This window comes from Wyeomyia smithii, chromosome 3, assembly GCF_029784165.1.
Source record: "Wyeomyia smithii strain HCP4-BCI-WySm-NY-G18 chromosome 3, ASM2978416v1, whole genome shotgun sequence".
Taxonomy (NCBI): Eukaryota; Metazoa; Arthropoda; class Insecta; order Diptera; family Culicidae; genus Wyeomyia; species Wyeomyia smithii.
Window position 1 is genome coordinate 119600953 of NC_073696.1, and position 27534 is coordinate 119628486.

At 38.4% G+C, this 27534-nt stretch overlaps 1 protein-coding gene and 1 long non-coding RNA gene across 3 annotated transcripts in view; one reads left to right on the plus strand and one right to left on the minus strand.

Annotated features, from left to right (window-relative positions):
- LOC129727243 (uncharacterized) overlaps window positions 1–27534 on the minus strand; it is a 243221-nt gene that overhangs the window by 187788 nt on the left and 27899 nt on the right. The window lies entirely within an intron of this gene.
- LOC129727244 (uncharacterized) lies at window positions 667–1666 on the plus strand. The gene is made up of 3 exons (XR_008728511.1): window positions 667–784; window positions 842–1022; window positions 1246–1666. It is a non-coding gene; the product is annotated as an uncharacterized LOC129727244 (long non-coding RNA).

Genomic DNA, 27534 nt, shown 5'->3' on the forward strand with positions numbered 1-27534 from the left:
GTCAACGTGCGGCGACAGGAACTGCCCACTTGTGAAGAGTCCCCGTAAAGAGTATTACTACTGCTGGTAGCTTTGAATCGGGAAGAACAGTGGCGCCTGGCAAGTAGCCAACGGAGAAGATGCTGACCGGAACCGACTGGCAGATTGTGCGGTCAACCGGACGTGACCACTCATACTGGCACGGCGGACGTTGGCTAATTAACTGTCATGCTACGGGACACCGTGCGGTGCCGTTTCAGCGACAATGTTGCACCGATGTTGTCCTCCAAAATGACTGTCTAAAGACGAGCCAGGTGCCCCCGGCCCTGAATGTAATATTGACATTTTCGTGCTCTGCGCTCTTACTGCACCCACCGCGGCACCTTATGAGTCATAGTCGCTGACCGGTAGACGGGCGAAGGTTGAGCACCGGTAGTGCAGCGGCACAAAATCTAATTTTAAAGTTCGCAATGTGTCTGCCTGCCCGATCGCATCACAGCACGGCCGTTTAGTCGTGTACAGCATGCTGTTTTCACTCTCGATTTCGCAGAAAAATTTTGCACAACCCGCACGCCGACCACACGAGAAGGACGCGTCGATTGGTAGTGTTTGGTGTGCCGCGGTCGACGCGGTGAGTGGTTTCGGTTTTATTTTTTGTCGAATATTTTTGAAAAAAAATGGGAGAAAGTGAGTCTTGCTAGTTTTTTTTTTCGCGAAGAGTTCATGCGTTTGATGTTTTATTTCGGGTGGTCAATTGGGACCGAGGTTGGCGCGATGAACATCAGAAAGAAAACATGACAAATTTGTTAGTTTTAAACAAATAAATGATTTGAAGTTTTATAATTTGCTTAACGAATTTTAGGTTTTCACAACTTTTTCTTAGACATATTTTTCATCGGATAATCAGATTTAGGATGAGGTTGTTTTCAATCCCGTAACTCAGCGACATCATTTCTAGCCGTGTCAAATAAATATGCACCAAATCGGAATTACAGAGCACGAAATCACGAACACGAAAACAAAAAATGGGAAATATTACAAAGGTGAGCCCTAGGGGGTTTAGAAAATGGTGACGTAGGACAATCTAATTAAAAAGTTTTATGGCTACAAGTTTGAAAAGGCCACTTGAGGAGCGCGTAGTCATAGGGTCGAATCTTAACAGAACCAGGCCACTTTCTCCAGTAACTCACGCATTTTTTTTTAACTCACGCAAGTTTTCCCCTAAATCCTTCCTTTATGCTTAATATGTATTTTCCTTGATTACAGACTTTGCTTGGCCAGGATTTGTACGAAGTCGCCCCATTGTGAGTTGACTGCTACATTGAAACTTCACTTAGCTGCACACACATGGAAATCGAGTTCTGCTGAACTGATAGACGCCGAGTGAGCTTTACTCATACAGGGCTCGGTGCGGTATTACTACCTGTGCTAGCATGTTTTCCTTCAAGACATCAGGTTATACTAATAACATGCTAACGGTTGAATGATAAAGGACAAAGCTTTACCTCTGAGACATCATAATAAAGTTCTGTCCAACTAGAATCCGGAATCATTTATTGTGGTAATTCAAATTCAAAGGTTGGCAATTCAACGTAGTCCGCAATAAAAAACCTAAATTAATCCACCTAGCGGTCAGACTCAGCCTTTCTCATTCAAACTTATTATTTGTAAAAATAGATTTACATGATTGCTTAAATCCAATAAAGGTATATTCACTCTTTGGGTTCTTAAATATTGCTGTTGTAATTGAAGTATAAAATATGAAATTTGACGTAATGTTAGTGCTTAAGAAATAGCGAAATAAAATAAATGACTCTCAATTTCGAACAATTTAATCACGAGCGATACCGGGAACGTTCAAATACATACGATACCACATTTAAATCATGTTGAGGCCATATATATTGATCAAAGCAGGTATAGTGTTGAATAGTCTTTGAATTTCTTTTCTTTCCAAAACTTTTGAACAGCATATCAAATTGTTATGAAGTAAATGCAGAGAAATTGTAAGAAAAGCCCATTAATTTGAGTTCAACTATGTTCATAGCTTCTGAGATATAAGAGCGATTTTCACATTCTGACGCAGCGCCAAAACTAAAAGTTTGATCACAATGAAATGCTATAGCGACCTAAGCGGCAAATAGACCTTTCATTTGACACCAAAATAGAAAGAATCGGTCAGACCATCTCTGAGAAAAGTGAGTGCGAAAAAAAGGTGCACATACACACGTACACACCCACACACAAACATATACACCTATACATGCATATATGCAGAAAATGCAAAAAATGCTCGATTCGTCGAACTGAGTTGAGTAGTATATGACATTCGGCCATTTCAATCATTTGTCTACCTTTTAAGAGGCCAGTGATCGTTAGGAGAAAGTCAATATGTTTACTTTCATTATGTGATTTCACATTTTTATGACCAACGGACAAAGTTACAATCCGATTACAATGAAATTAAATAGCAACCTATGGGGCAACTAGACCTTTCATTTGACACTAATTTTGTGAAAATCGGTTCAGCCATCTCTGAGAAAAATGAGTTAGTTTAAACTACCTCAGGATTACTTTTCTTTACATAACCTTTGAACCATATGTTCAATCATTACGAAATTTAAAAGTTAAGGGTTTTGGAGACAGCCCGATCGTTTGCAACCAGTTTTATTAAAATCGGTTGTGTGGTTTCTGAGATATTGATGTTTCGTGATTTTTACATTTTGATACATAACCTCTAAACTAAAAATCCGATTACAATGAAATTCAATAGCAACCTATGGCGCAACTAGGCCTTTCATTTGCAATTAATTTTGTGAAAATCGGTCCAGCCATCTCTGAGAAAAGTGAGTGAGAAAAAAAAGTTGCACATACACACACACACACATACACACATACATACATACATACAGAAAATGCTCAGTTCGTCAAAAGGGTTCGAGTGGTATATGACATTCGACCATTGGGACCACTTTTATACCTTTGGTTTTTCCAGTGATTGCTATACCTTTCTAGGAGAAAGGCAAAACGTAAAAAATGTTGAAAATCGCAAAATCAACCGTGTATGATGTGCTCTAACGTTTCTGCGAGCGAAAGAGCGTGGATTGAGTGCCTCAAGGTAAGTGTCGTAGTGAAACATATGACCGCAAGCTGAAACAGAAGGTGTTGAGAACCGTCAAAGCAAACCCTGGAGTTTCAGATAATAAAATCGCACAAAAATACGCAGGTGCTCGCAATACCGCTCGAAGAATTCACTTACGAGCAGGGTATCGTTCTTATCGAGCCAGCAAGCAACCACACAGAACGTTGAAGCAAAGTTCGTCATCAAACCTCGAGCTCGGAAATTGTACTAGTAGGTTTTGACGAAGTACCAAGGATGCCTGCTCGTCAACGATGGAACCTACGTCAAAATGGATTTCGGACAGCTTCCTGGCCAAAAATTCTACATGGCGACGGCACGAGGAGATGTTCCTGCGAAGTTTAAGTCTACTTTTATGGACAAATTTTCCAAAATACTGATGGTTTGGCAAGGGATATGCAGCTGTGAAGCAAAGACCAAAGTGTTTGTGACGAATAAGATGATGGACTCGAAGCTGTACAAGAAAAGAAGCCTCAAAAATCACGTACAACCTTTCATTAAAGCCTATGAAGACCCCGAGAAGTTTTGGTAAGATTTGGCGTATTTCCACTACAGCCGGGAAGTGGTACCGCGATAATAACGTAAATTTCATCGATAAAAATATAAATCCACCCAACTGCCCGCAATTCCAGCCCATCGAGAGATTTTGGGCAATAATGAAGCGGAAGCATAAGAAAAGGGGAAACACGGCTCGGGACACGACTCAAATGACTAAAACGTGTAACAAATGTGCCAAGGAAGTTGACTAATTTTACTTCTGGGTCATTCCATACGAAGTGTACATGCCACTTGGACACGACCATCACAGATTTTGTTCAAAGTTGGGAGAATTATTCATCTACTGTCTCTTTGGAAAAATCCCAATTTTGGTGTCGATTGGAATACCCCCCGTTCTCCAGGACCCCCTCTTTATTGCAAAGTCGCGCAATTTTTGTCAAAAATCTCTTTTTTTTTCTTACAATTCTTAGACGTGAAATGTCCGTAAAACTACTGATAGATGATTTTTGAAGAAAATAAACCAAGGAATCCAGAAAAAAATATAAGTTTTGACCGGAAGTGTTGCCAGATTATTTTTGTATTTGAAAACTAAATTTACATTTTTTGGCAAATACAGCCATTTTAATTTTAAATTTGATGATTTCATCGTGTTCCTTGGAAAATTTCACATAAGAAACAACTATCATCCCGAGGTAATATGAGCCAATCTAAATATGTATAACGTTTTTACGAAAAAAGTTATAAATTTCGTAATTATTTTATTTTATAATTTATAGACGTAAAACACCCGAAAAATAGTGATAGGTGAATTTTTAAGAAAATAAACAAAGAAATCCAGAAAAAATATTGTTTTTGTCTGGAAGTGTTGCATTTTTTAGCCAATGCAGCTAATTTCATTTCAAATTTGATGGTTTCATCGTGTTTCTCAGAAAATTTTACGTAAGAAACACTTACCACTCCGTAGTAATATGAGCCAATCTTGAGATATAACATTTTTTACCAAAAATTAATTACGAAATTCAGAACTATTTTCGTAAAGATGCTATATCTCGAGATTGGCTCATATTACGTGATAAGTGTTTCTTCCGTAAAATTTTCCAAGAAATACGATGAAGCAATCAAATTTGAAATAAAATTAGCTGCATTTGCCGAAAAATGCGAATTTAGTTTTAAAATACAAAAATAATCTATCTGGCAACACTTCCGGTCAAAAATAATATTTTTTCTGGATTCCTTGGTTTATTTTCTTCAAAATTCACTATCACTATTTTCCGGGTTTCTTACGTCTACAAATTGTGAAAAAAATTAATTACGAAGTTTACAACTTTTTTCATAAAAATGTTATATCTCGAGATTGGTTCATATTACCTCGGGATGATAGTTGTTTCTTATGTAAAATTTTCCAAGGAACACGATGAAATAATCAAATTTAAAATTAAAATGGCTGCATTTGCCGAAAAATGTAAATTTAGTTTTCAAATACAAAAATAATTTATCTGGCAACATTTCGAAAGTTATATTTTTTCTGCATTCCTAGGTTCATTTTCTACAAAAATCGTCTATCAGTATTTTTCCGACATCTTACTTCTATGAATTGTAAGAAAAAGAAAAAGAGATTTTTAACGAAAATTGCGTGACTTTGCAATAAAGAGGGGAGTCCCACAGAGCGGGGGCTATTCCAATCGACACCAAATTTGGGATTTTTCCAAAGTGACAGTAGATGAATAATTCTCCCAACTTTGAGCAAAATTTGTGATGGTCGTGTCCAAGTTTGTGCTTTTTCGTGGTCACTTCGTATGGAATGACCCTTCTTTCAGAGGTAAAAATTGCGATCCTCCTATCACCTATCGACCAAAGTTCGTTCGACAAAAACACGCTCCAGTTGATCGGAAAGCCATGCTAGCAACATAACGCCCGCACAATCCTAGCGGGTTTACTAATTGTATTTACTCCAATGCAGTGATTCAATTGTGTTAACTATCTGTGCTAGTTACAAAACCACCCAAGAAAGAAAAAGAGAGAGACCCCTTAACTCAACAGCAAACTGCAAAATGAGTTGCGTTCATCCGCTCGAACGCCCACCAACGAGTAACTTTTATGAAATAGGAGCACGTTTCGCTAATTGATTCAAATGGCAGTGCGTAGGTCCATCGAACGCCCTCCCCAAACGCGAAGAGGACTGTGTTCCACTCGATCCTTGCTTCCTTCCGGCGTCGTTACTTTCATTTCTTTACGAGCTGCATGCTTCTAATGAAAATAATCAACAACCACAAACAGGCTGCGCCTCCACTGTTCACCGCCCACGCAAGCCAAGCCATGCAAGGAGGCAGAGGTAGTTGTTCGTCAGTTAGTTATGTTTTACGATGGTCAAGTTTTAATTTCATCCGTAGGTGGATGCAACCAGGTTCAAGTGGGCAGCAGATGAAAATTGCAATCAAAACCAGATGAAACATGTTGCGCGGTTGTTCGCAGCATGTAAACGAGATGCACGAGGGACAGTTGTAACGCGACGATAGTTGAATGGAGAATTCATACGTTAGCATAATTCCTGAAAAGGGCAGGTTCAAACGTCTTTTTTCGAAAAAAAACCCTAAACATGCCTGTTCCGGCCGGATTATATCACCATATGGTTTCCAAATTGCTCTTAATCTTGAAATAGAAGGAAGTGATAATTTTGATTCAATGTCGGTGTGCCGTACAACGACGGCTTGAAAAAATGAGAGAAAGAAAGCCTATCTAGAAAAATCCACGTGGGACGAGTGGTTAGTTGGATCTCGGATTGGAGATAAAGGAGGGTCAGTTTAATTTGACCAAATATCATAGATTAGATGGATTAAACTGGTCAACACATGTTTGCTTTGGAGCTCCAACTGATCAAAGCAAAGATAGAAGTGCGTCAAGAGCAAAATAATGCGGCCGCAGAGTAATTGCTCGTCGGGTTCGTCGCTTCTAAGTTTACTTACGGGGAAACTTCATTTGAGTCTCTGAGTACTGAATGCCCTTCGAGCGAGCTAAAGGCACCATCATTCACAGGAATGGTTGAATAGCTATAATCTTTTACATTTTTCCCTCTCCCTGAGAGCACAATGGAATTTTTAGCGAAAATTTTCAATTGCTGCTTCAAAACTGCATATTTTCCCAAATTATGGAAAAATGCAGAAATTACTCCAATTTTAAAACCGGATAAGAACCCAGCTGAAGTTACAAGTTATCGACCAATCAGTTTGCTTTCTTCAATAAGTAAACTGTTTGAGAGAATTATTCTTAACAGAATGATGTCACACATCAACGAAAATTCAATTTTGCAAATGAACAGTTTGGATTTCGCCATGGGCATTCCACAACTCATCAATTGCTCAGAGTTACTAATATGAAACGAGCTAACAAATCTGAAGGTTATTCCACTGGAGCTGCTCTTTTAGACATTCAAGACAAAAGCATTCGACAGTGTTTGGCATAAAGGATTGAAATTGCGAAATTGCAAACTTTTAATTTTCCAATTTTCCTAGTCAAAATTTTAAAAAATAATCTTGCTGATCGAACTCTGCAGGTTGTCTATCAGAATTCAAAATCTGATAGATTTCCTGTCAGAGCAACATATTCACTCCAGATCTTCCTGATTTGCCTCCAGGATGCACAAAGTCATTGTTCTGCGATGACACAAGCATTTCCGTAAAAGGAAAAAGTCTTCGTGTCATATGCAGTCGATTGCAGAAAAGTTTAGATATTTTTTCTTCCTACTTGCAAAAGTGGAAAATCTTTTCCAATGCTTCTAAAACTCAAATGATAATTTTTCCGCATAAGCCTAGGGCTTCTTTCCTAAAGCCAAACAATAATCACGTTGTCAAGATGAATGGGGTTATTTTAAGTTGGTCTGACAAGGTTAAGTACTTGGGACTAATTTATGATAAAAAACTTATTTTCAAAGAGCACATTGAGAGTATACAAGCCAAGTGCATCAAATATACGAGATGTTTATACCCTTTCATTAACAGGAATTCTAAACTTTGTTAAAAGAACAAACTTTTGATTTACAAACAAATTTTTAGACCAGCAATGCTTTATGCTGTACCGATCTGGTCAAGTTGCTGTTCAACAAGGAAGAAAACGCTGCAAAGGATTCAGAATAAAATTCTGAAAATGATTTTGAAGCGTCTTCCATGGTTTGGTACACTCGAATTACATAGACTTACTGGTGTTGAACCATTAGAAGCTATGTCAAATAAAATTATTAACAATTTTCGACATAAATCGTTGCAATCCTCAATTGCTACGATAAGCCCTCTTTATAGCCAATAAGTTAGCAATTAAGTTAGTTATAAGTTTACTTCCCCTTTACTGACAAGTAGGTTTAAATCCCTACGAACGATAAGTCCTAATTGCGAAAGCAAACAAATCCTAACAATTAAAATTACAAATTTTTAACAGTGTTGAGAAGTCACCATTTGTGATTGGACACACATACTCATTATTTACTAATATTTATCATAAATACTTAAGCTACTAACAAATCCCCCCTTATAAAAAAAAATTTTACATTTTTCCCAGGAATGTCCATAATCCATACCTGGATAAATTTTCTCTGACACTTATCCTTGTTAGTCTAAAAAAAATTTCAAAAAGAAGATGGGCAAATTTGCTAAATTTAGTAAAACAGGTATTACACGAAGCAAATATTTGCTATTTTCGATACGGAGTTTATTTTGGACAAATAAAATTCGTACCAAAAATAGCAAATATTCGCTTTGTCTGAAACCTGCTAAAGATCTACACCCCCACACAGTTGCATTGAATTCTAAGAGGGTGCTGCTGACACCTGATCGAGTTGGCGCGAAGTTCGTCTTTGAAAAAGTGAAAAAAACGTGGTCACGATAAACCACGACAAACTGATACAAAATATGACACCGTGGTCTAGCAACGGTTCTTAGGATAGTTGATTGGCATAATATCTAGAATGGTTATCAATATAAAAAAATAATATTAACTATGGGTCGAAGTCTGCTTTTTTTAAGATCAATCAAACCAAGCATTAATTTTTTTTTTCTTTACCATGTGCGGAGTCAGCAGAACTCAACACCTGTTCATCTTCCTCCTAAGATGCTTATCAAATTTGAAAGATTTATCAAACTCGCTGTTTAATATTCATAGAAACCAGGCATTGCCATGTAAGCAAAAGCTAATAAACACACAGATATGATTTCATTACGACCGTACCGCCTTATGAGACTTACTGTTCTACCAACGCTCGCCCTGCCACAAAAAATAAAATATCAACAACATAACTCCTACTCGCGACAAATGTATTGTTTCATTTCACGGCTTGGAATCGATTTTGACCCGGCTGCCCCTGCCTGATACGGCCTAGCCAAATTGCCACGACGACCAAGCGAAGATTCGAAATAAAACCAGCACCAGCAAGTGGAAGTGGAAATTACATGCCGGTGCGCGGCGCATGGTTTTTCATCCGGACCATGTAGCGTTGGGTACGATGAAAACCGCCCAGGGAAAATATCAACAAACCTCGGTTGTGTCTGGTCGGGCGCTGCCGGGCCGCTCAGATGCTGGGTCCAAATCGAACATAAATTGCGCCTCAGAAACTAAGTAATGCACTAACAAGGGTGGCCTCATCTGTTCGTATCTCTATCAACGACGTTGCTGATATGGTCGGTGTCTGGGTTTCAGTTTCAGGGAGCTAAAAGGCCACGCAAATTCCGTAGAGACCCCCCACTCCTCACTCGACCAGCAGCAGGCGGACCGCGCCCGTGACCGACGACGCAATTCCTCTACTTCTTCCGGCGAAAGTGGTTGTGATTCGGATTAGGTTTAGTCGGGCGGTCGGAAGGCCGATTCTCGCGAATCAGATGAAAATGAAAGTGATGAGATAAAGTTTCACTCGGTTGTTTCTGATACACATGTACGCCGCTTGTTGTGTACGTATGGCAATTGAGTACAGACCAGGCTGCGGGGCAAATAGCTAAGAATAGAACTATGGGGCTGGGCCGGAGGCGATAGCGACGACGACGATGTCCCGCAGTGTGCGAGTGTACGGGGATCTTCTGTTATCTTAATTTTCGGCTGATACATCGGCAGCTGACTGCGAACGGACTGCTGCGGTGCGAATTCGCAGGTGGGAGAGAGCTAGCTGCTGAGGCGAGGAAAATCCTTGAAAATGTGAAAGCATTTCATGATGTTTTGCCGACTGCCGCGCTCTGCTGCCGTCGATGTGATCTCCACCAAACGACGGAGACGGCGGCTGTTATTTATATGTACATATAGCGTATAGTAGAAAGGTACTAGAGGATCGATTACTGCAGCGGTAAATTTAGCTTCGATGGCACTATGTCGAATTTAGGGCAATACCAGGGCCCAGGGGTTCCGCTAGAATGTTGCACTCAAGACGAAAGCCGCCGATCAAAGCAGGTGACGTTCGACTATGTACTACTTGAAAATAGACTGGATGATTGATACATTTGTATCGTGTGACTATTTTCACGCCAAAGGTGGCATTTTGTTTGAATGTAACTGAATCCAACTTTTGAGTAAGGCATATGTATCTTCGTCTAATTGCTATTTTTTGCGAAATTATTCCAAACAAAGATTTTACGGAACGTTTTAAAATTTCTGACAAAATTTTGTTTTAGACCACGATTTGTTTATGTGCAGTAGGGTGACAATAACTGTATGGGAATGAATTCATCATCGAATTTCAAAACCCGCTCTGTACATTTTGTTTATTGACCCAAAAATAATGACCTATGCAAAATTTCATCTCAATCGAACATAATTTAGGGGCGCCTCATTGCACTCAAAGTTGTGATTTTGTTTCTCTCGAAAATCTATTAAGTACAGAGTACATGAAATAGGAAAAAATGAAAAAATTTTTTGATGCCAAATGACTTAAAATGTATAAAATGTCGTGATCTGATGTTATCTCAAAAAATATATTTATTTCGATATTTTAAAATTGTCTTTTAAAATGACTCGCAACTCGATTTTCAATTGAATTTCGGTGTGCTATTTAGTATTTAAATCAAATTTGCTGACGTTTCGGTTTACTTGTCCTTCGTTTCGATCATCTTCAGGCTTATATTTTATAAATATACACACAAAATGAACAAAAATACAATAAATATAATTAGTGTCACAAAATAAATAGGTTTTTCATTTAGGAATTTTAGCCCTCACAAACAAATTTTCTATCGTGATCGCTTCGGTGGGTTTTGTTACTCTAATTTTAAGTTTTAGCGTTAGGTTGGATCATCCCCTGCTGCTGTGGTGGGTTGTAAATCTCCCTCAGATTGTAGAGCATATTGTTGTAGGCACTGGAGAAACTCGCATCCCATTGGAGGTTTACCGCTCGATCCTCTCGTAGTTTGATGTGGACAGTTTTTCTGCTGTTAATTTTCAAACCTAATTTTGCATTCTTCATCTTGAACTTTTTGTATATATGATGATATGAATTGAGAGTAGCTCATAAAGTTCATTTGCTTTTGAAATTTGAAAGCATTAATATCAAGAGGATAGGATGGGTGAAGTATAGTTCCTCTACCCTATGTATTTTCTGAAACCGCCTGAGAAACCTTAGCAAGAATAGACCACTCGGCTATTTTCGATATATTTTTCGACTCGAACTCGATCGCTCTGATTGAATAAATAGAACTAATGCACGTTTAGGTTTCATTGAAAGTTCCAGTAAAGTCGAAGATCATACCAAATCAATGATCATACCAGTTTAATTCCAAAAGTATGAACTTCGTCTTTTGAAAAAATCAGAACTGATAATTTTAAAGAATTTTGATAAGGCTTTTTCTCTCAAATTTTTACCACGCATAATTTATTATACCTGAGTATGAGGTGTATTAGGAATGAAAAAAGTATCTATATAATCTTAGTGCGTCAGCGAGACGAACAACAACGGCCAAAGATGCATGAACTTTGCAGCTTCCCGAGGATTGGCAGTCTGAAGTACATCTTTACCCCCAAGGACTTCCACAAAGTTACTTGGAAATCACCTGACCAACATACAACAAACCTACTTGACCATGTGCTCATCGAAGGTCGGTTTTTCTCGGACATTACCAACATACGCACCTACTGAATTGCGGGTATTGACTCGAACCACTTCTTGGTGGCGGTTTGTATGCGCTGAAACCGGACAGCACGGCCATTAGGGAATCCGCGACGACGACACTAGGAACCGAGGCGCAGAGTGGCAGAAACGACTGGTATGATGGGGAATGCGAGGCAGCGGTGACAGAGAAAAGCCGGACCTTGGTAAATTGCCCGAGGGTAAGGACGACATAGAACCTGGTCAAGTGCGGACGAGCAAGGAACGACATGACCTGAGACGTAAAACGCCAGCAAAAGGATCATGATCATGAAGAGGGGGTTCTACAAAAAGATTAACCAATCCCGTGAAAGGTGTGTGCCGCGGGCCGAATTTCTCAAGGGTGTGGATGGTGATCTCATCACGAACGATAGCGAGGCGGTCGACAGATGCAAGCAGCACTTCGATGAACATCTGAATGGCGATGCAACAAAAACAAGCGGAACATGAACGGACCTGGGAGTGCCAGTAGTAGGTGATCGGGTATCAGCCTCCGATCTCCACGAAATTCAGCGGGAGATTGAGTGGCTGAAGAACAATAAAACCCCCACAAAGACGGTCTTCCGGGTGAGCTCTACAAACATGGTAAAGAACCACTTGCTAGAGTACTGCATTGGGTCATTTCCAAGTTCTGGGAAGAGGAAAAACTGCCGGAGTAGATGGAGAGAGTCGTCTGCCCCATCTATGAATAGGGTGACAAGCTGAAGTGCTGCAACTATAACAGTGGCATTGTGCTCATCAACATTGTGCTTATACAATACTCTTCCAAGTTCTATTTCATATCTGACAACTTTAACCAGGTGGCTCGTGAGGCAGTAACAGGTAGGTTTCATGAAAGCAGAAAGAAGGAAAAAAAGTGTGCACAGTTATTTGTAAAATCCCTTGTGGGCATATAGGCTAGCTAAACAGTAGAGATGATCGGGTTTCGGGTTTTCAAACCCGAAACCCGAGCCCGACCCGTACCCGACGGGTTCGGGTCGGGTTCGGGTTTGAAAATTTTTGAAAGTGTCGGGTACGGGTCGGGTTCGGGAAAAAAATATTTTCGGGTTCGGGTTTGAAAATGTCGGGTTCCGGTCGGGTTTGGGTATGAAAACCCGAAACCCGACTATAAAATCTATAAAATCTCGGGTTCGGGTTTCACAATTTCGGGTACGGGTTTCAAAGAAATAAAATTTTCGGGTTCGGGTTTGAACGAGAAAAAAAGTTTCGGGTTTGGGTCGGGCTCGGGTTTCGACCGAAAAAAAAATTCGGGTTCGGGTCGGGTACGGGTTTGAAAAACATGAAACCCGACCATCTCTACTAAACAGCTGAAATTGCTCAGAAATACCATATGGCGTGTTTCAAACAAAACTGTCATTCGGAAACTGCGTGGTAAGATTTTTAAGACCATTAAGAAGAATCCCAATCTGTCGGAACCTAATTTGGCCAGAAAATTCAGTGTAGCCCATAGTACCGTGAAGGGAATTTGACTCCGGGAAGGAATCAAGTCGACCATAAAACAGAATAGTGGCCAAAATCCGTGCTCGGAAGCTATACGACCGGTGCTGACCAAGTTTGACGGATGTCTTCTGATAGACGATGGAACCTATGTCCACAGGCTGACTTCGGCCAAATCTCTGGTCAAAAATTTCACTTGTCAACGGCTCGGGGTGATATTCCAGCCAAATATAAATTTGTTTTTGCCGACGAATTTGCACGAAAATTTCTGATTTGGAAAGACATTTGCAGGGTCTCCAAAGCAGCGTCAGAGTGTCTCCAAAAATGAATTTTACTGTTTATTCGATATTTTGGCTAGAATTGGTGAGCCATCCAGTATGGAAAAGCCTTAACCCACCCGATTACCCCCAGTTCCGCCCTATTGAGAAATACTGGGAAATCATGGAGAGGAGACTCAAGACAAAGGAAAAAAAAACTGTCATCAAGACATCAATCAGATGAAGTCCTAGTGGAATAAGATAACTAAAACGATGGACGAAGAAGGTGTGCACCGCTTAATGAGGTTTGAAAAATCCAACTCTTGGCTTATGAGGAAAAATAATCACTTGTGGTTTTGATGTATTAGAATAAATCCTCCATTTCTGCAAAAATGATGAAAATATATCTAGACTTTTTGCAGCTCACTGCACATGACACGAAGGTTTTTTCCTTTTATGGAAATGCTTATATCGTCAGAAAATAGAGATTTCCCACATTTCGGTGATAAATCAGGAAGATCAGAAGTATAAATATTATATATGATTGGATCCAAGATACTTCTTTGAGGTACACCAGCCTAATAGGTAATCTATCTATATTTACCATTCAAGTAACTTTTCGTTGTTTGATTGTTCTTTTTTGAGAAGCATTAAAAATTCCCCGATTTTTTAAAAGGTGCAAAAAGTGTCATGATTAACCGTGCTGAATTTTAGGATCAACAATAAAAAACTTGGCTTTTATGCTGGACGCTTTGCGGTGGTTATCAGTATAGTAAGCAACTGTCTATTGTCTGTGGTGTTCATTTTCATCATAATTGACGATATGCTGCGTCGATAATTGTCTGATCGATTTGAGAGAGGAAGACATTTTGAAAGAAATGAAGAAAAGAACATCTTTCCTTCTAAAAAAAACTTCACAAAATTTATTGTTTTATAAGTTGTTTTTTTAATTCGATGCCTCGATATGTTACACGTGCACCAACACTTGTGAAATCCAAGAGTAATGTATTTTACATGCAAAGTCTTTGCGAAACAGAACGAAAATTAAAAGTTTTCAAAAGTGACGTAGAGGATATCCGTATCTACATCCGTAAATGCGGATCATCCACAACCATATCCGCATCGGCAGATATCTGGAAATCGCATCCGTAACATTCCTATTTTATTTAGTAGCCCGTTATTTATTCATAATTGTATCACTTCTTGTAGATGGAACATTTACTGCTATCCGAATAATGATGTCTTTTGTTGCATTTCTTTGACACGTTTCGATAATTAGCAAGATATTGTGGCAGTTAAAAAATCTGCATCTGAATCTTAAAGACAAAATTTGCAATTTATGATTTTGCATTATGTATCATTTATGTTGGTCTTTCAAAGACACATCTCTATCCTACGTTTCCAGATTGGTATACAAAAAACGACATTGCCCCCATATGTTTCCAAACACAACGAACGCGAGCGAACGTTCGAGTTTTGATTCGTTCCGCGAATTTTTCGGGGCCCTTCTTTCGGTATCGAGTTTCGCAGAAATTCGCACTGGCAGTACATATTAGATAAATATTTGATTTCTCCTCAATCTTGCCCGGCTTGGGTGTACGTACGTGGCATTTTTGCTGGCCGCACATGAGTTGTGTGAGAGCCGGTTTACATAGCAAGACAAAAAATCATCTGTTCCGCTCAGTGCCATGCCAGTGTGCCGCAGCATTTTTGTGTACCAGACAAGTTCATAGACCGAAACCGGGTGGTGCATAGCAGGATAGATGAAAGATAGGACCTGATTCACCATATAATTCATTCCTGGCTGTGTAAACATCTGTTCTGCAGATAATCTTACACTGCTGGAAAACTACCGAAAATGTGTTGGTCGAGGACGCTTAGCTGAACTGAACGATTGACGTGTAATATGCAAGATAATTGGTAAAATTGGTAAAACAAGTATTACAAAATCTCTCAAGGTAATATTCACCAGATGAAATAAAGCCGTAATATTTACAAGAGTCATGCAATCTTACCTGAAAAGAGAAAGTAAAAAAAAGATCAATAACTGAGTATTTGAAATGTATCCAAACCAACAATTTCAACAGTGCAATTCGACAACAAACTAATAAGAATTTGAAGGGAATCTCCCCCCGATCAGAAAGAAAAAACAAAAATGTAACAGAAGCTGTTAGTTTGTTACAGGAAAAACCTTACCGACTGTGTTTTCAATTTGGTCCCGTTAAATGTTAAAATAACAGAAATTATAACTGAAATGATTCTACTAGTATAAAACACATAACAAAATTTGTTACTAATGTATCAGCTTTCTAACAAAATAAGATAGTATATAGAACAATATAATAACAAACATTGTTAGAAACAACAGGTTTTGATAGAAACGAAAAATTAGTTTGACTTGTTTCAGAACTACTTCATTTCAGGTTTTGTTATTATAACTCATTCAGATTCAATTTTGTTATCAAAATTATATGGAAAAATACAAAATTGTATCTAAATATGTTATTTGTATCTCGCGTTGATAGAATTTTGTATTTTTTTAAGTTATGCTCGTCTGATCGGGCCGCAGCACACCATCAATCTCCCACACAATTCCAAATAGCTCAATTACCAGTCAGTCACTAAAAATCCTTCATCGCATAGGAAAGCACAATTCTTGTATGGCATTATGATTTCGTGACACACACGCACCGTCTGTTGGAATGGCGTTGCGCAATAACGTCCAGTATTCGTATGGGACGAAATCCACACAGGCACAAAGCAACTACTGCGAAAAGAGTCTATCGACCACGTGACCCTGACCCCAACCGTGTTAAAAACGTCATTTTATCGTCTTAGCTATAGTCATCACCACCATTCTGCAGGTCAATAGAACTCGCTAGTACGTACCGATCACACAAACCGCCAGCGACGCCGCCGTGCTCGACCCGAACTAGGCCTCACATAACTAAGAAAATTCTAAAACAAAAAAAACTGATGAATTATTCAATAGACTCGCGACCTGGTCGACCACGTCTCCCCTGAGTAGCGGCGAAAAATAACTACTTATCCGAGAGCCCCCTCACCAGCAGCGTGGCTGAAACAGTAATAAAACTGACTGACTAAAGCTTGCTGCGTGGTAAAAACAGAAATATCGTATCTCATTTGAGCAAAGAACTCGGTCCGGCAGATGAGGCCACTAGGGTCTAGTATTTAAAGCGATTGAAAAAAAAAGTAATCAGTGCAAATGTTCTAGAAGTAGAATGTAGTTAAAATATTATTGCAAAACAGAACGGTAGCTGTAACTTAAAATCAACACATGAGTTTCAAATCATTTCTCAATTGTGCTCACGAATTTTAAAACAGTATATAAGTTAATCTGTTCGAACTAACTCAACACGCCACAAGTTGGGTAAACTAATATTTTTGTTCTTTTACCAAATTGGTGAATGACATATAATGGAAAGGTAGAAAAACTGTAGTTATTCTTTTTCTTCTCCCTGTTGTCGTCATCGTTGCTAGTACTGACGGCGAGAACACATGTTTGCAGCACGTGTTTTTAATTTCTTTCAAAAGCAATTTCCAGAGCAGCGTCGTTTGCCGGCGTGTGCTGCGGAGAACGGTGAACTGGATAAATCTAGAAGGGAATCCACTCAAACTAAAGGCGCCACACAGGTTTCTCGCAATGACCGCAGACGCCTCCTTCAGTGCACAGTGTTACCGAACGGCATAATTTGTCAGGATTTGAAAAATCAACCAGGGGTGAATTAGAATTTGCTTCGTAATAACGAAGAATCATACACGTAAAAACACGTTCAAATGAAAGAAAATTTAAACAAATAAGTCTGGAAACACTGCTACCTATCAGCCAGTGAGAATTATAGTACATACTAATAAGTCGAGTTGGGGCACTTGTGTGTGCAATTTTCTTACCAGATAGCGCCAACTGTTACACAACACGATAGACCAAAACCTGCCGTCTTAGTATTGAAGCAAAACAGAGGGGGGCTATCTGTCCTCCACCCTGATAAGCCCAGGCGGTGTTCTATTTTTGTTTCTCGAGGAATCTTACTAGCGTTTAGGGTTACGAAACCATGGACCCACGGTGGAATGGAACTCAGCTGATAAGCCTGATTGCAGACTTCGGTACAATTTTTCTTTTGCTATCTCAGTCGTCTTTTTTTTCCCTAATCCAATTTGTGCGATTGTGAACATACGCGAATCTCAGGCGCCAGCAGGCCTAACCTTAATTGGCCTGGCCGTGATTCCTCGAACTACACAAACACAGTTGTTGCCTACTAATACGACCGGCGTCGGCGGCCAACCCGACACAGCAAAAAGCACATGGAAGTACACGCATTTAAATGCAACAACAATGAACCCTATAATAACTATAAAAGCCCCTTGTTGCTCTCTCTCTCTCTCTCTCTCTCTCTCTCTCTCTCTCTCTCTCTCTCTCTTTCTCTTTCTCACTCTCGCTCTTATCCACTTCTAATGGGGTGCATTCGTCCGAGAATGCAATCCATCGCGATATGATTCGACGTAATCAACAATAACAAAACAATGCCCCTGCTACGGGCTTTCCCTTCGCCCAAGTATTCCAGCGGCACTAGCAGAAAGTGCTTCAATCCGGTTGAAGAGTTCAAAAGTACAAAACAACAACGCAAAAAGACTTCATCACTTGTTCACACACCCCTACACAAACGGCATATGTTCGTATAGATCTCTCCGCTGCATACACATGATGAATTATTCACAATAGTATACACACAGCTGAGTTCCGACAGCGACGCCACGGCATTCGCTACAATTTGCCGGTGTGTGCCCTAGGGCTGATAGCTAGAGTGCAAAAACGGAACAAAGCTCCACATATACAAACCCGAAGGTGATAGTGGCGGCATCGTCGACGACGACGACGATAGCGATGCAGCAACGGGTTTAGTTCTCGGCGGCGCAATACTACTACCTATGACGTTGCCCAACAGTACACGATGGTTACAGTCATTAATATCACCACCCTCTGGGTCGCGTGTTAATTTGCAAGCAAAGGATTCATGGAAAACCTGCAGCAAATAAACCACCCTCTGCTGCTTTATGGAATATACATTCCACGCCGATAGAGACCCCGCGTGCAGCAGCAGCAGCAGCAGCTGCGCCATTCATTGCACTGCGGTGTAGATAACGAGAACCTCCCGCGCGTTTCACGGGCAGGTGACATCCGAAACTACGACGGTGCCCTGTTTGCAATTTGCGACCAAAGAAAAGGCCTAGCTGGCGCCCGTTCCGGCGTTTGCCTGCACCATACCACACACAGTGAAATGGATCTACATTTAGCAACCTCCTACATGGTTGCATTTTGCGGGTTTCCTTGCCGAGGGTCGTATGGAATTCTAGACCAACCGTGCCGAAAACGACTGCGTCGAGTGGTGCGACGACGACGGCGATCGCTACTCGACGTTGGCACAGGTCGTAATTTATAAATTGAATCAAAATGAAGCTTTGATTTGATAGAAGTCTTGTAAGAGGCATTCTTCGAAAGACGTTTTGATAGGGCCAAAGATAAGGATTTTTTTCCTTTTTTCCGTGCAAAATCATTTTTTAAATTTCTTCCTAGTTATATAGGGTAAGTTAACCTAAAGTGGATCCCTTAATTTTATTAACCTATAGTGGACCACCCGTCAGATTAACTCCATTTCTCTTAACAAAAATCTGGATTTATAAATGTTTGTGATGCAGAAAGGCTGGATAATATGTTTCCCGGTGGAAATTTTCTGAAAATTCCTCGAGTTTCCGTATAAATTGAGTCAATCTGACGGGTGGTTCACTGAAGGTAGTGGTCCATCCAAGGCAGTGCTACCCTAATTTAAATTTTAAAATACCTGGAAAAGACTGAGCTGTGTAAACTGTGGTACACAGATTTTTTTTAATAACGACTTAAATGTTGCTAGAGCCAGAACGGTTTGTTTGATCGATATAACGTCTTCGATGAAGTTGTAGATAGTAATTTTGACTTTCAGAAAAAAAATTTCATGAAAAAACACCTGAAAAAATCAATATATCTTTGAAAGTTAAGTTTATTTTAAATTATTTTTTTATGAGAACTACCGAAGGTTAGCAAAACAATGATAATTGTCTATATTTGTCGATCAAGAAAAAAAATATACACCATAAGAAAAAAAATTGAATTTTGAAAATTTAGTTAAAAAGTTAGCTCATTTCAAGATGGCTAGACAAAGTATTTTTTCAATTCTTTTAACAACAATATTTAGTGGCTAATTTGTGGTTTCGAAATACAATTTGTGGTAATTTGTAGTTGAGTAATTTCTGAGAAATTTTCAGAAAACTGAGTCAAGCCATCTCTGAAAATGATTTCGCTTCAAATGAATCGGACAACGATGATATATACATCAATCGAAAGCTCTTAATTTGCGGTTCACGAAAATGTAGTTTTTGTAGGCATACTTCATATTAGAATAATTAAAAAACTATTATTTAAATTTTTGAACATTTTTACCTCTTGTTGTCAACACCGACCGTACGCGGCGTTGGATGAGCATAGTACTGGCACCTGCCGATGTTAGTGCTAGTGGGTTATCTAGAACATATCGACAGTCGTTCATATATACGACATACAGTTGTCGCTGCCGTTGAAAGTTTTTTTGTTTTATTATTCAGGGGGTAGTTGTAGTAGCATATTCCTGAGACGAGAAAATATCGAATTTTAATTCTTTTCAGGGACACACCTTTAGGCATTTACCATGCGTTTCAACCGTTCCCTACAGTTCTAAGGCCCATTCCCGACCTTTGTTCTTTATTATTATCAGGCTGTAATTTATTCCAAGAGTTAAAACGAATGTGCTAATAGATTTTAACATATAATAGATTTTGTATGAGAAAGACCAGATCACACCCCTAGGTGTATTAACTTAGGTTTTTTTTTTTTCAAACAAACGGTAAACGGCAAAACTACATTTCCGGAAATGATTCGACCGCAGATCGAGAATATTACGCTCCCATTTCTACGTAAAACTTCACTTATTTTGAGGAAATTTACGTAAAACACACGGAGGCTTGTCAACTACAAATATCTGCTAATTGATCAACATTTGCATTTCGCAGTAAATCTGCACATATAGTATCCCTGCTGTTTACATACTGTTTCACCTAGAAATACTCAGAGGAAGAGATTCGCAGTGGAAAAAATCGCCAATTCGGCAACTGGGTTTCATATGTCAGAGGTGCCAGATCTCTTCTCAAAGCGCAATGTTGACTTACATTCGAATTGTATAATCGGTGGTGACGGTGTAAGTCCTTCACGGTGCCCCGCTGGACCATTATTATGAAAAAAAATTGTCCATCAAATCCAAGTATGAGGGTCAATTCTTGAGGTCATTTTACACCTCTGGTTAAAATTGTTAAAAAATCTACCGACCGGATCTCGAGAAATCTCGAATTTGGGGTGTTAGTTAATAAATTTCAAAATAATCCGTATTCGATTTATGCAATATCATCGAAATTCATCCAAAAACTTGCCCAAATCATTTTATACCAAAATCTACTTGGTGGTGTTGTTACAATTATGATAATTCACCACTGACTTAACTCTCCAAATTGACTTAAGTATGTTATTTGTATGGCTTAGTAGCTCTAGCTCTAGCCAAACATTTAGCAGCGCTTGTCTTTCTAATAGTGAAAATATAATACATAATTTTCAAAATTTGTGTGTTTATATGTATACGTGTGTGAATATTTATGTGTGTTTGTGAGCGTTTGTGTGTGGATTTGTAATAAAACACAATGATTCATTTTTCCACATTCACTCCACAGAGAGTAACATTTAAATTAAACTAGAGCCACTAAACCAAACAAATAACACACTTAAGTCCATTTGGAGAGTTATGTCAGTGGTGAATTATCATAATTGTAACAACACCAACAAGTATATTTTGGCATAAAATGATTTGGGCAAGTTTTTGGATGAATTTCGATGATATTGCATAAATCGAATACGGATTATTTTGAAATTTATTAACTAACACCCTAAAATCGAGATTTCTCGAGATCCGGTCGGTAGATTTTTTTAAAATTTTAACCAGAAGTGTAAAATGACCTCAAGAATTGACCCTCATACTTGGATTTGATGGACAATTTTTTTTTATAATAATGGTCCAGCGGGGCACCGTGCCTTAAGAATAGTGATGTGCTTCGCAAAAACTGTTAAGGTTTTATGTTTATTTTATACACCTTCACCTATTTTGTTACCTATACACAAGGTTTGTTGAACTTCGAGTAAAAATCACTCACAGCATTCTTAATTCATTCATTGGAAATAGAACAAAAAATCGTATAGAAATAAACACGTTCTTTTTTGTACCTGATTGCAATACCTCTCAATGTGGTGTTACTTTTCTTATTCGTTTGGCTCCAATTTTGACGGTTCGTTTGGCTCACCGCATATCTCTCCCTCTGAGTATCTCTAGTTTCACCATACTCATCGCTACACGAAAGCTTTCTGAGAAAAAATCATCTGTTTTACGTTACTCGAACAATACGCACTACACGAAAATGACGAATTGGAAAACGTTACGTGCATATGGCGCAGGTAGATGATAGAATTCAAACAAAGATTTACCGGTTTTTGATATCAGGGCTAGTAGCGAACTTGGAGTAAAATAATAGTGACTTTAGTGACTTTTTTAATTAAAATAATGACCGAATAGAGACTAAATAGTGACCAAAAATATACAAAAGAGGGTTTTGAAATTTATTGTTGAACATAAATGAATTAAATTTTATCTGAAATTTATGTCTTTAGAACATAGGATGTGCAATGATTTGTTCTCGTAGAAAAAAAGTCGAACTAAAATCCGTATCATAATTTCACGTTGAAATGGTTGTAATAACACCTTGTTCAATATATTCGAATACAAGTTTTCGAGTTATAAGTGTTAATAAAAGTACGTGAACGAATGTATGCACTCTCGAATACGCATTGGTGTTTTGGTGGTCTGACAGTTGTATTTAGTTCTTGATGTGCGATGTAACAAATCCGGAAAGTCTTAGTAAAACGATTTTTGGTCAGTGACTGCCCTTGCACAATATTCAAACATCTCAAATCGTGTGAAGCTATAAGCGAGATTTCGTTTATTAAACCATCGGAAAACACAAGGAGACATTCTCTTTGGGGGATCGTTGAATATTCGGTCGGCCACGATCTGCAAGGATGCCGCAAGTCGTAAAATTGTGACTGTTATGAGGAAGCGTGACCGGCGAAATGATAACGTTCAGTTTGTAATTCCCACCCATCTGAGTATATCTATTGAATCGGTCCACAATATTTTGGCCGATTCTTTTAGAAAAAGAGGCTCGATAGAGTGAAAATGATACTTTCACAACTCGCTGTTCGCGAGTTCATTGTTTCTGATGAGAAACTATTTGTCCTGGAGTGTGACTGGTTACACAAAACAATCGAATGTGGGCAGCAGCAAGAGACAACATTTCAGAGTTCTAAAGGAGTGTTCCTCGATTGCAGAGTACAGCTTTAGCGATGGTCTCGGGAGCAATTTGCAAGCGAGTAAACTTCCTCTGATTTTCATTTACAAAGACACCGAATTTAATGCTGTTTATTATAAAACGGTGGATTTGGAAAAAACGTTACCCCGTGTCTTCGAAAACTCTTCAGAGCTAATTACTATATGTTCCAGTAAGACGATGCATCAGCGCATACTGCGAACTTGAACTCAAGGTTGGTATAGAAATAATTTGAGGAACTTTTTGAATAGAAACCTGATCTCAACTCAATACACTTTTTGCCTTGCTCCTAGAAAGGTATAGCAATCACTGGAAAAACCAAAGGTATAAAAGTGGTCCCAATGGCCGAATGTCATATACCACTCGAACCCTTTCGACGAACTGAGCATTTTCTGTATGTATGTATGTATGTGTGTATGTGTGTGTGTGTATGTATGTGCAACTTTTTTTTCTCACTCACTTTTCTCAGAGATGGCTGGACCGATTTTCATAAAATTAATTGCAAATGAAAGGTCTAGTTGCGCCATAGGTTGCTATTGAATTTCATTGTAATCGGATTTTTAGTTTAGAGGTTATGTATCAAAATGTAAAAACCACGAAACATCAATATCTCAGAAACCACACAACCGATTTTAAGAAAATTGGTTTCAAATGATCGGGCTGTCCCCAGAACCCTTAACTTTTGAATTTCGTAATGATTGAACATATGGTTCAAAAGTTATGTAAAGAAAAGTTATCCTGCGGTTGTTTAAACTCACTCATTTTTCTCAGAGATGGCTGAACCGATTTTCACAAAATTAGTGTCAAATGAAAGGTCTAGTTGCCCCATAGGTTGCTATTGAATTTCATTGCAATCGGATTGTAACTTTGTCCGTTGTTCATGAAATGTATGTTGTTCAATGAAAGTAAACATATTGACTTCCTTCTAACGATCACTGGCTAATTAAAAGGTAGAAAAGTGATCCAAATGGCCGAATGTCATATACTACTCGACTCAGTTAGACGAATCGAGCATTTTCTGCATATAAGCATGTATAGGTGTATATGTTTTTGTGTGGGTGTGTACGTGTGTATGTGCACCTTTTTTCGCACTCACTATTCTCAGAGATGGTCTGACCGAACAGATTTCAATGAAATAAATTGCAAATGAAAGGTCTAGTTGCCCTATAAGACCCTATTGAATTTTATTGTAAACTGATTTCTAGTTTAGAGGTTATGTATCAAAGTGTAAAAATCACGAAACATCAATATCTCAGAAACCACACATCTGATTTGATTAAAATTAGTTTCAAATGAACGGGCTACCTTAAAAACCCTTAACTTTTGAATTTTATGAAGATTGAACATGTGGTTCAGAAGTTATGGAAAGAAACGTGTTCTGGAGACTATTTAATCTCACTCATGTTTCTCAGAGATGGCTGGCCCGATTTTTATAAAATTAGTGTCATATGAAAGGTCTTGTTGCCCCATAAGACCCTAATGATTTTTTTTACAAACGGATTATTACTTTGCCTGTTATGTTTAAAAATGTGAAATCCAGCTATGAAAAGAAACATATTCCAAGACAACTTAGTTGGACTCACTCATATTTCTCAGAGATGGTTGACCCGATTTCCACACAATTAGTATCAAATAAAAGGTCTACCTACCTCATAACACCCTATTGAATTTTGCAGTAATCGGACTGTAACTTCGTCTGTAATTTATCGAAATGTGAAAATCACGAAACTTCATTATCTTGGAAACTACACAACCGATTTGTACACTATTGATATCAGTTGAACGGGCTAGTTAAGGGTTAACTGATGAATTATGATTGAACACGTGGTTTCAAAGTTTGGCTGCCCCATACGTTACCTTTTCATTTGATTGTAATCAAACTTAAGCAAGCGTTATGTTTTAATTTGTAAAACAACGAAAGTCTATTATCTCAAGTATTACACGACTTATTTGAACATAACTAGTGTCATACAAATGAGTCATCTCTCAAACTTACAAATAACAAACTTCATAACAATTTGATATGCTGTTTAAAAGTTTTGGAAAGAAAAGAAATTCAAAGACTATTCAACACTTTACCTGCTTCGATCAATATATATGGCCTCAACATGATTTAAATGTGGTATCGTACTATCTGAACGTTTCCGGCATCGCTCGTGATTAAATTGTTCGAAATTAAGAGTCATTGCTTTTATTTCGCTATTTCTTAAGTACTAACATTACGTCAAATTTCATATCTTATACTTAAATTACAACATCAATATTTTAGAACCCAAAGAGTGGATAAACATTTATTGGATTTAAGCATTCATGTAAATCTATTTTTACAAATAATAAGTCTGACCGCTAGATGGATTAATTTAGGTTTTTATTGCATGGTAATACATGTTTGAAATTATGGCACATTCCAGAAATACATAATTGTCGTTACAAACTAAGAGGCGCAGCAACGCGGGCTGGGTATCATCTATTTTATAGATATAGAAAAAGAAGAAGAAGATTTATCGCAAGAGTTTCGCAAATCAACGTTATGCGATGAAACATTTACATTGGTCATGGTAATGATCTATCGTAGTAGTTTGTGCGAGGTAACCAGTGCAGTTATTAGCTAACGGGTGACAACTGAAATTTTGTTGCTCTCCAGTTGTTTTTGCACACCAAGGAACATGAAATCATACAGAAATCTTCGACAGGACTGTTCTGAAGCAGATTCGTTGGATTGGGTAAAGAGTGTCCGGGACCAAATTGCATCACAAAAAAATTGGTATTTTCCACTCATTCAACCAATCGCCTTCTAAGGTAGTAAAATAAAACAGGATATTTTATATATTTTTTGCCTTTCTCCTAGTAAAATAAAACAGGATATTTTATATATTTTTTGCCTTTCTCCTAGAAAGGTATAGCAATCACTTGCAAAACCGAATGTAAAAAAAGCTCCAAAGGGCCGAATGGCATATATCACTCGACTCAGCTCGACGAGCTGAGCATTTTCTGTATGTGTGTGTAAGTGTGTGTGTGTGTATGTGCAGATTTTTATTCTCACTCACTTTTCTCAGAGATGGCTGGACCGATTTTCATGAAATTAATTGCAAATGAAAGGTCTCGTTGTCCCATAAGACCTTATTGAATTTCATTGTAATCGGATTTTTGGTTCAGAGGTTAGGTATCAAAATGTAAAATCATGAAACATCATTATCTCAAAAACTACACAACCGATTTGAACAAAATAGGTTTCAAGTGAACGGGCTACCTAAAATACCCTTAACTTTTGAATTTCATGAAGATTGAACTTGTAGTTCAAAAGTTATGACAAGAAACGTGACTACTTAATCTCACTCATGTTTCTCAGAGATGGCTGAACCGATTTTCATAAAATCAATGTCAAATGGAAGCTCTAGTTGCCCCATAAGACCCTATTGATTTGTTTTGCAATCAGACTATTACTTTGCCTATTATGTTTAAAAATGTGAAATCCAGCTATGAAAAGGAACATATTCCGAAGACTGCTTGAACTCACTCACTTTTCTCAGAGATGGCTGACCCGATTTCCACAGAATTAGCGTCAAATGAAAGGTCTAGCCGCCTCATGACACCCTATTGAATTTTGCTGTAATCGAACTGTAACTTCGTCTGTAATGTACCGGAATGTGAAAATCACGAAACTTCATTATCTCAGAAACTACACAACGGATTTGATCAATATTATTATCAGATAAGCGGGCTAGTTTAAGGTTAACTGATGAATTATGGTTGAACACGTGGTTTCAAAGTTAGGCTGCCCTATTTTCATTTGATTATAATCGAACTTAAGCAACCGTTATGTAATCAATTGTTAATAAAACAACGAAAGTCTATTATCTCAAAAATTACATGACTTATTTGAGCATAACTACGAACGAGTCATCTCTCGAATTACAGATAACAAGCTTCATTACAATTTGATGTGGCTCAAAAGTTATGGAAAGAAAAGAAATTAAAATATTTAAAACTACACCTGCTTTGATCGATATATGTGGCCTCAACATATTTTAAATGTGGTATAGTACTATTTGAACGTTCCAAATTCATTGATTCCTTGCGATGTGTTTAAAATATGAAAATGCACGACTAATCGGTCATATGATATGATCAAAGTCGTTTGAAATGATTGGTTTTATCGTAATGACAACATCCTCGACTTTTGGCTTCTGTACATCGCCTCAATTCTATATATATACTAGAATCACATGTTCCTGGGAAACAGCCGAAAATGATCGAATAACACCCAATACCGGAAGTCGCCATCTTAGAATTCAAGATGGTATCTGTGGTCGATTTCAGCTCCTGTGTATCATGCTAGATCCGGATGTTATATTGGGTGGAAATCGACCATTTTTGGCTGATTTCCAGAAACCGGAAGTTGCCATCCTACAATCTAAAATGTTGCCTATGGTCGATTATGGAACATATTTGTTACCTCTTTAAACATCCACATGCTAAATTTGGTTCCATTTACTCGGTTAGTTCTCGAGATGTGCAGAAATTTGTGTTTCATTTGTATGGAACCCCTCCCTTCTAGAAAAGGGAGTGGCGTCCAACTATTATGGACATATTTGTAACCCCTTAAA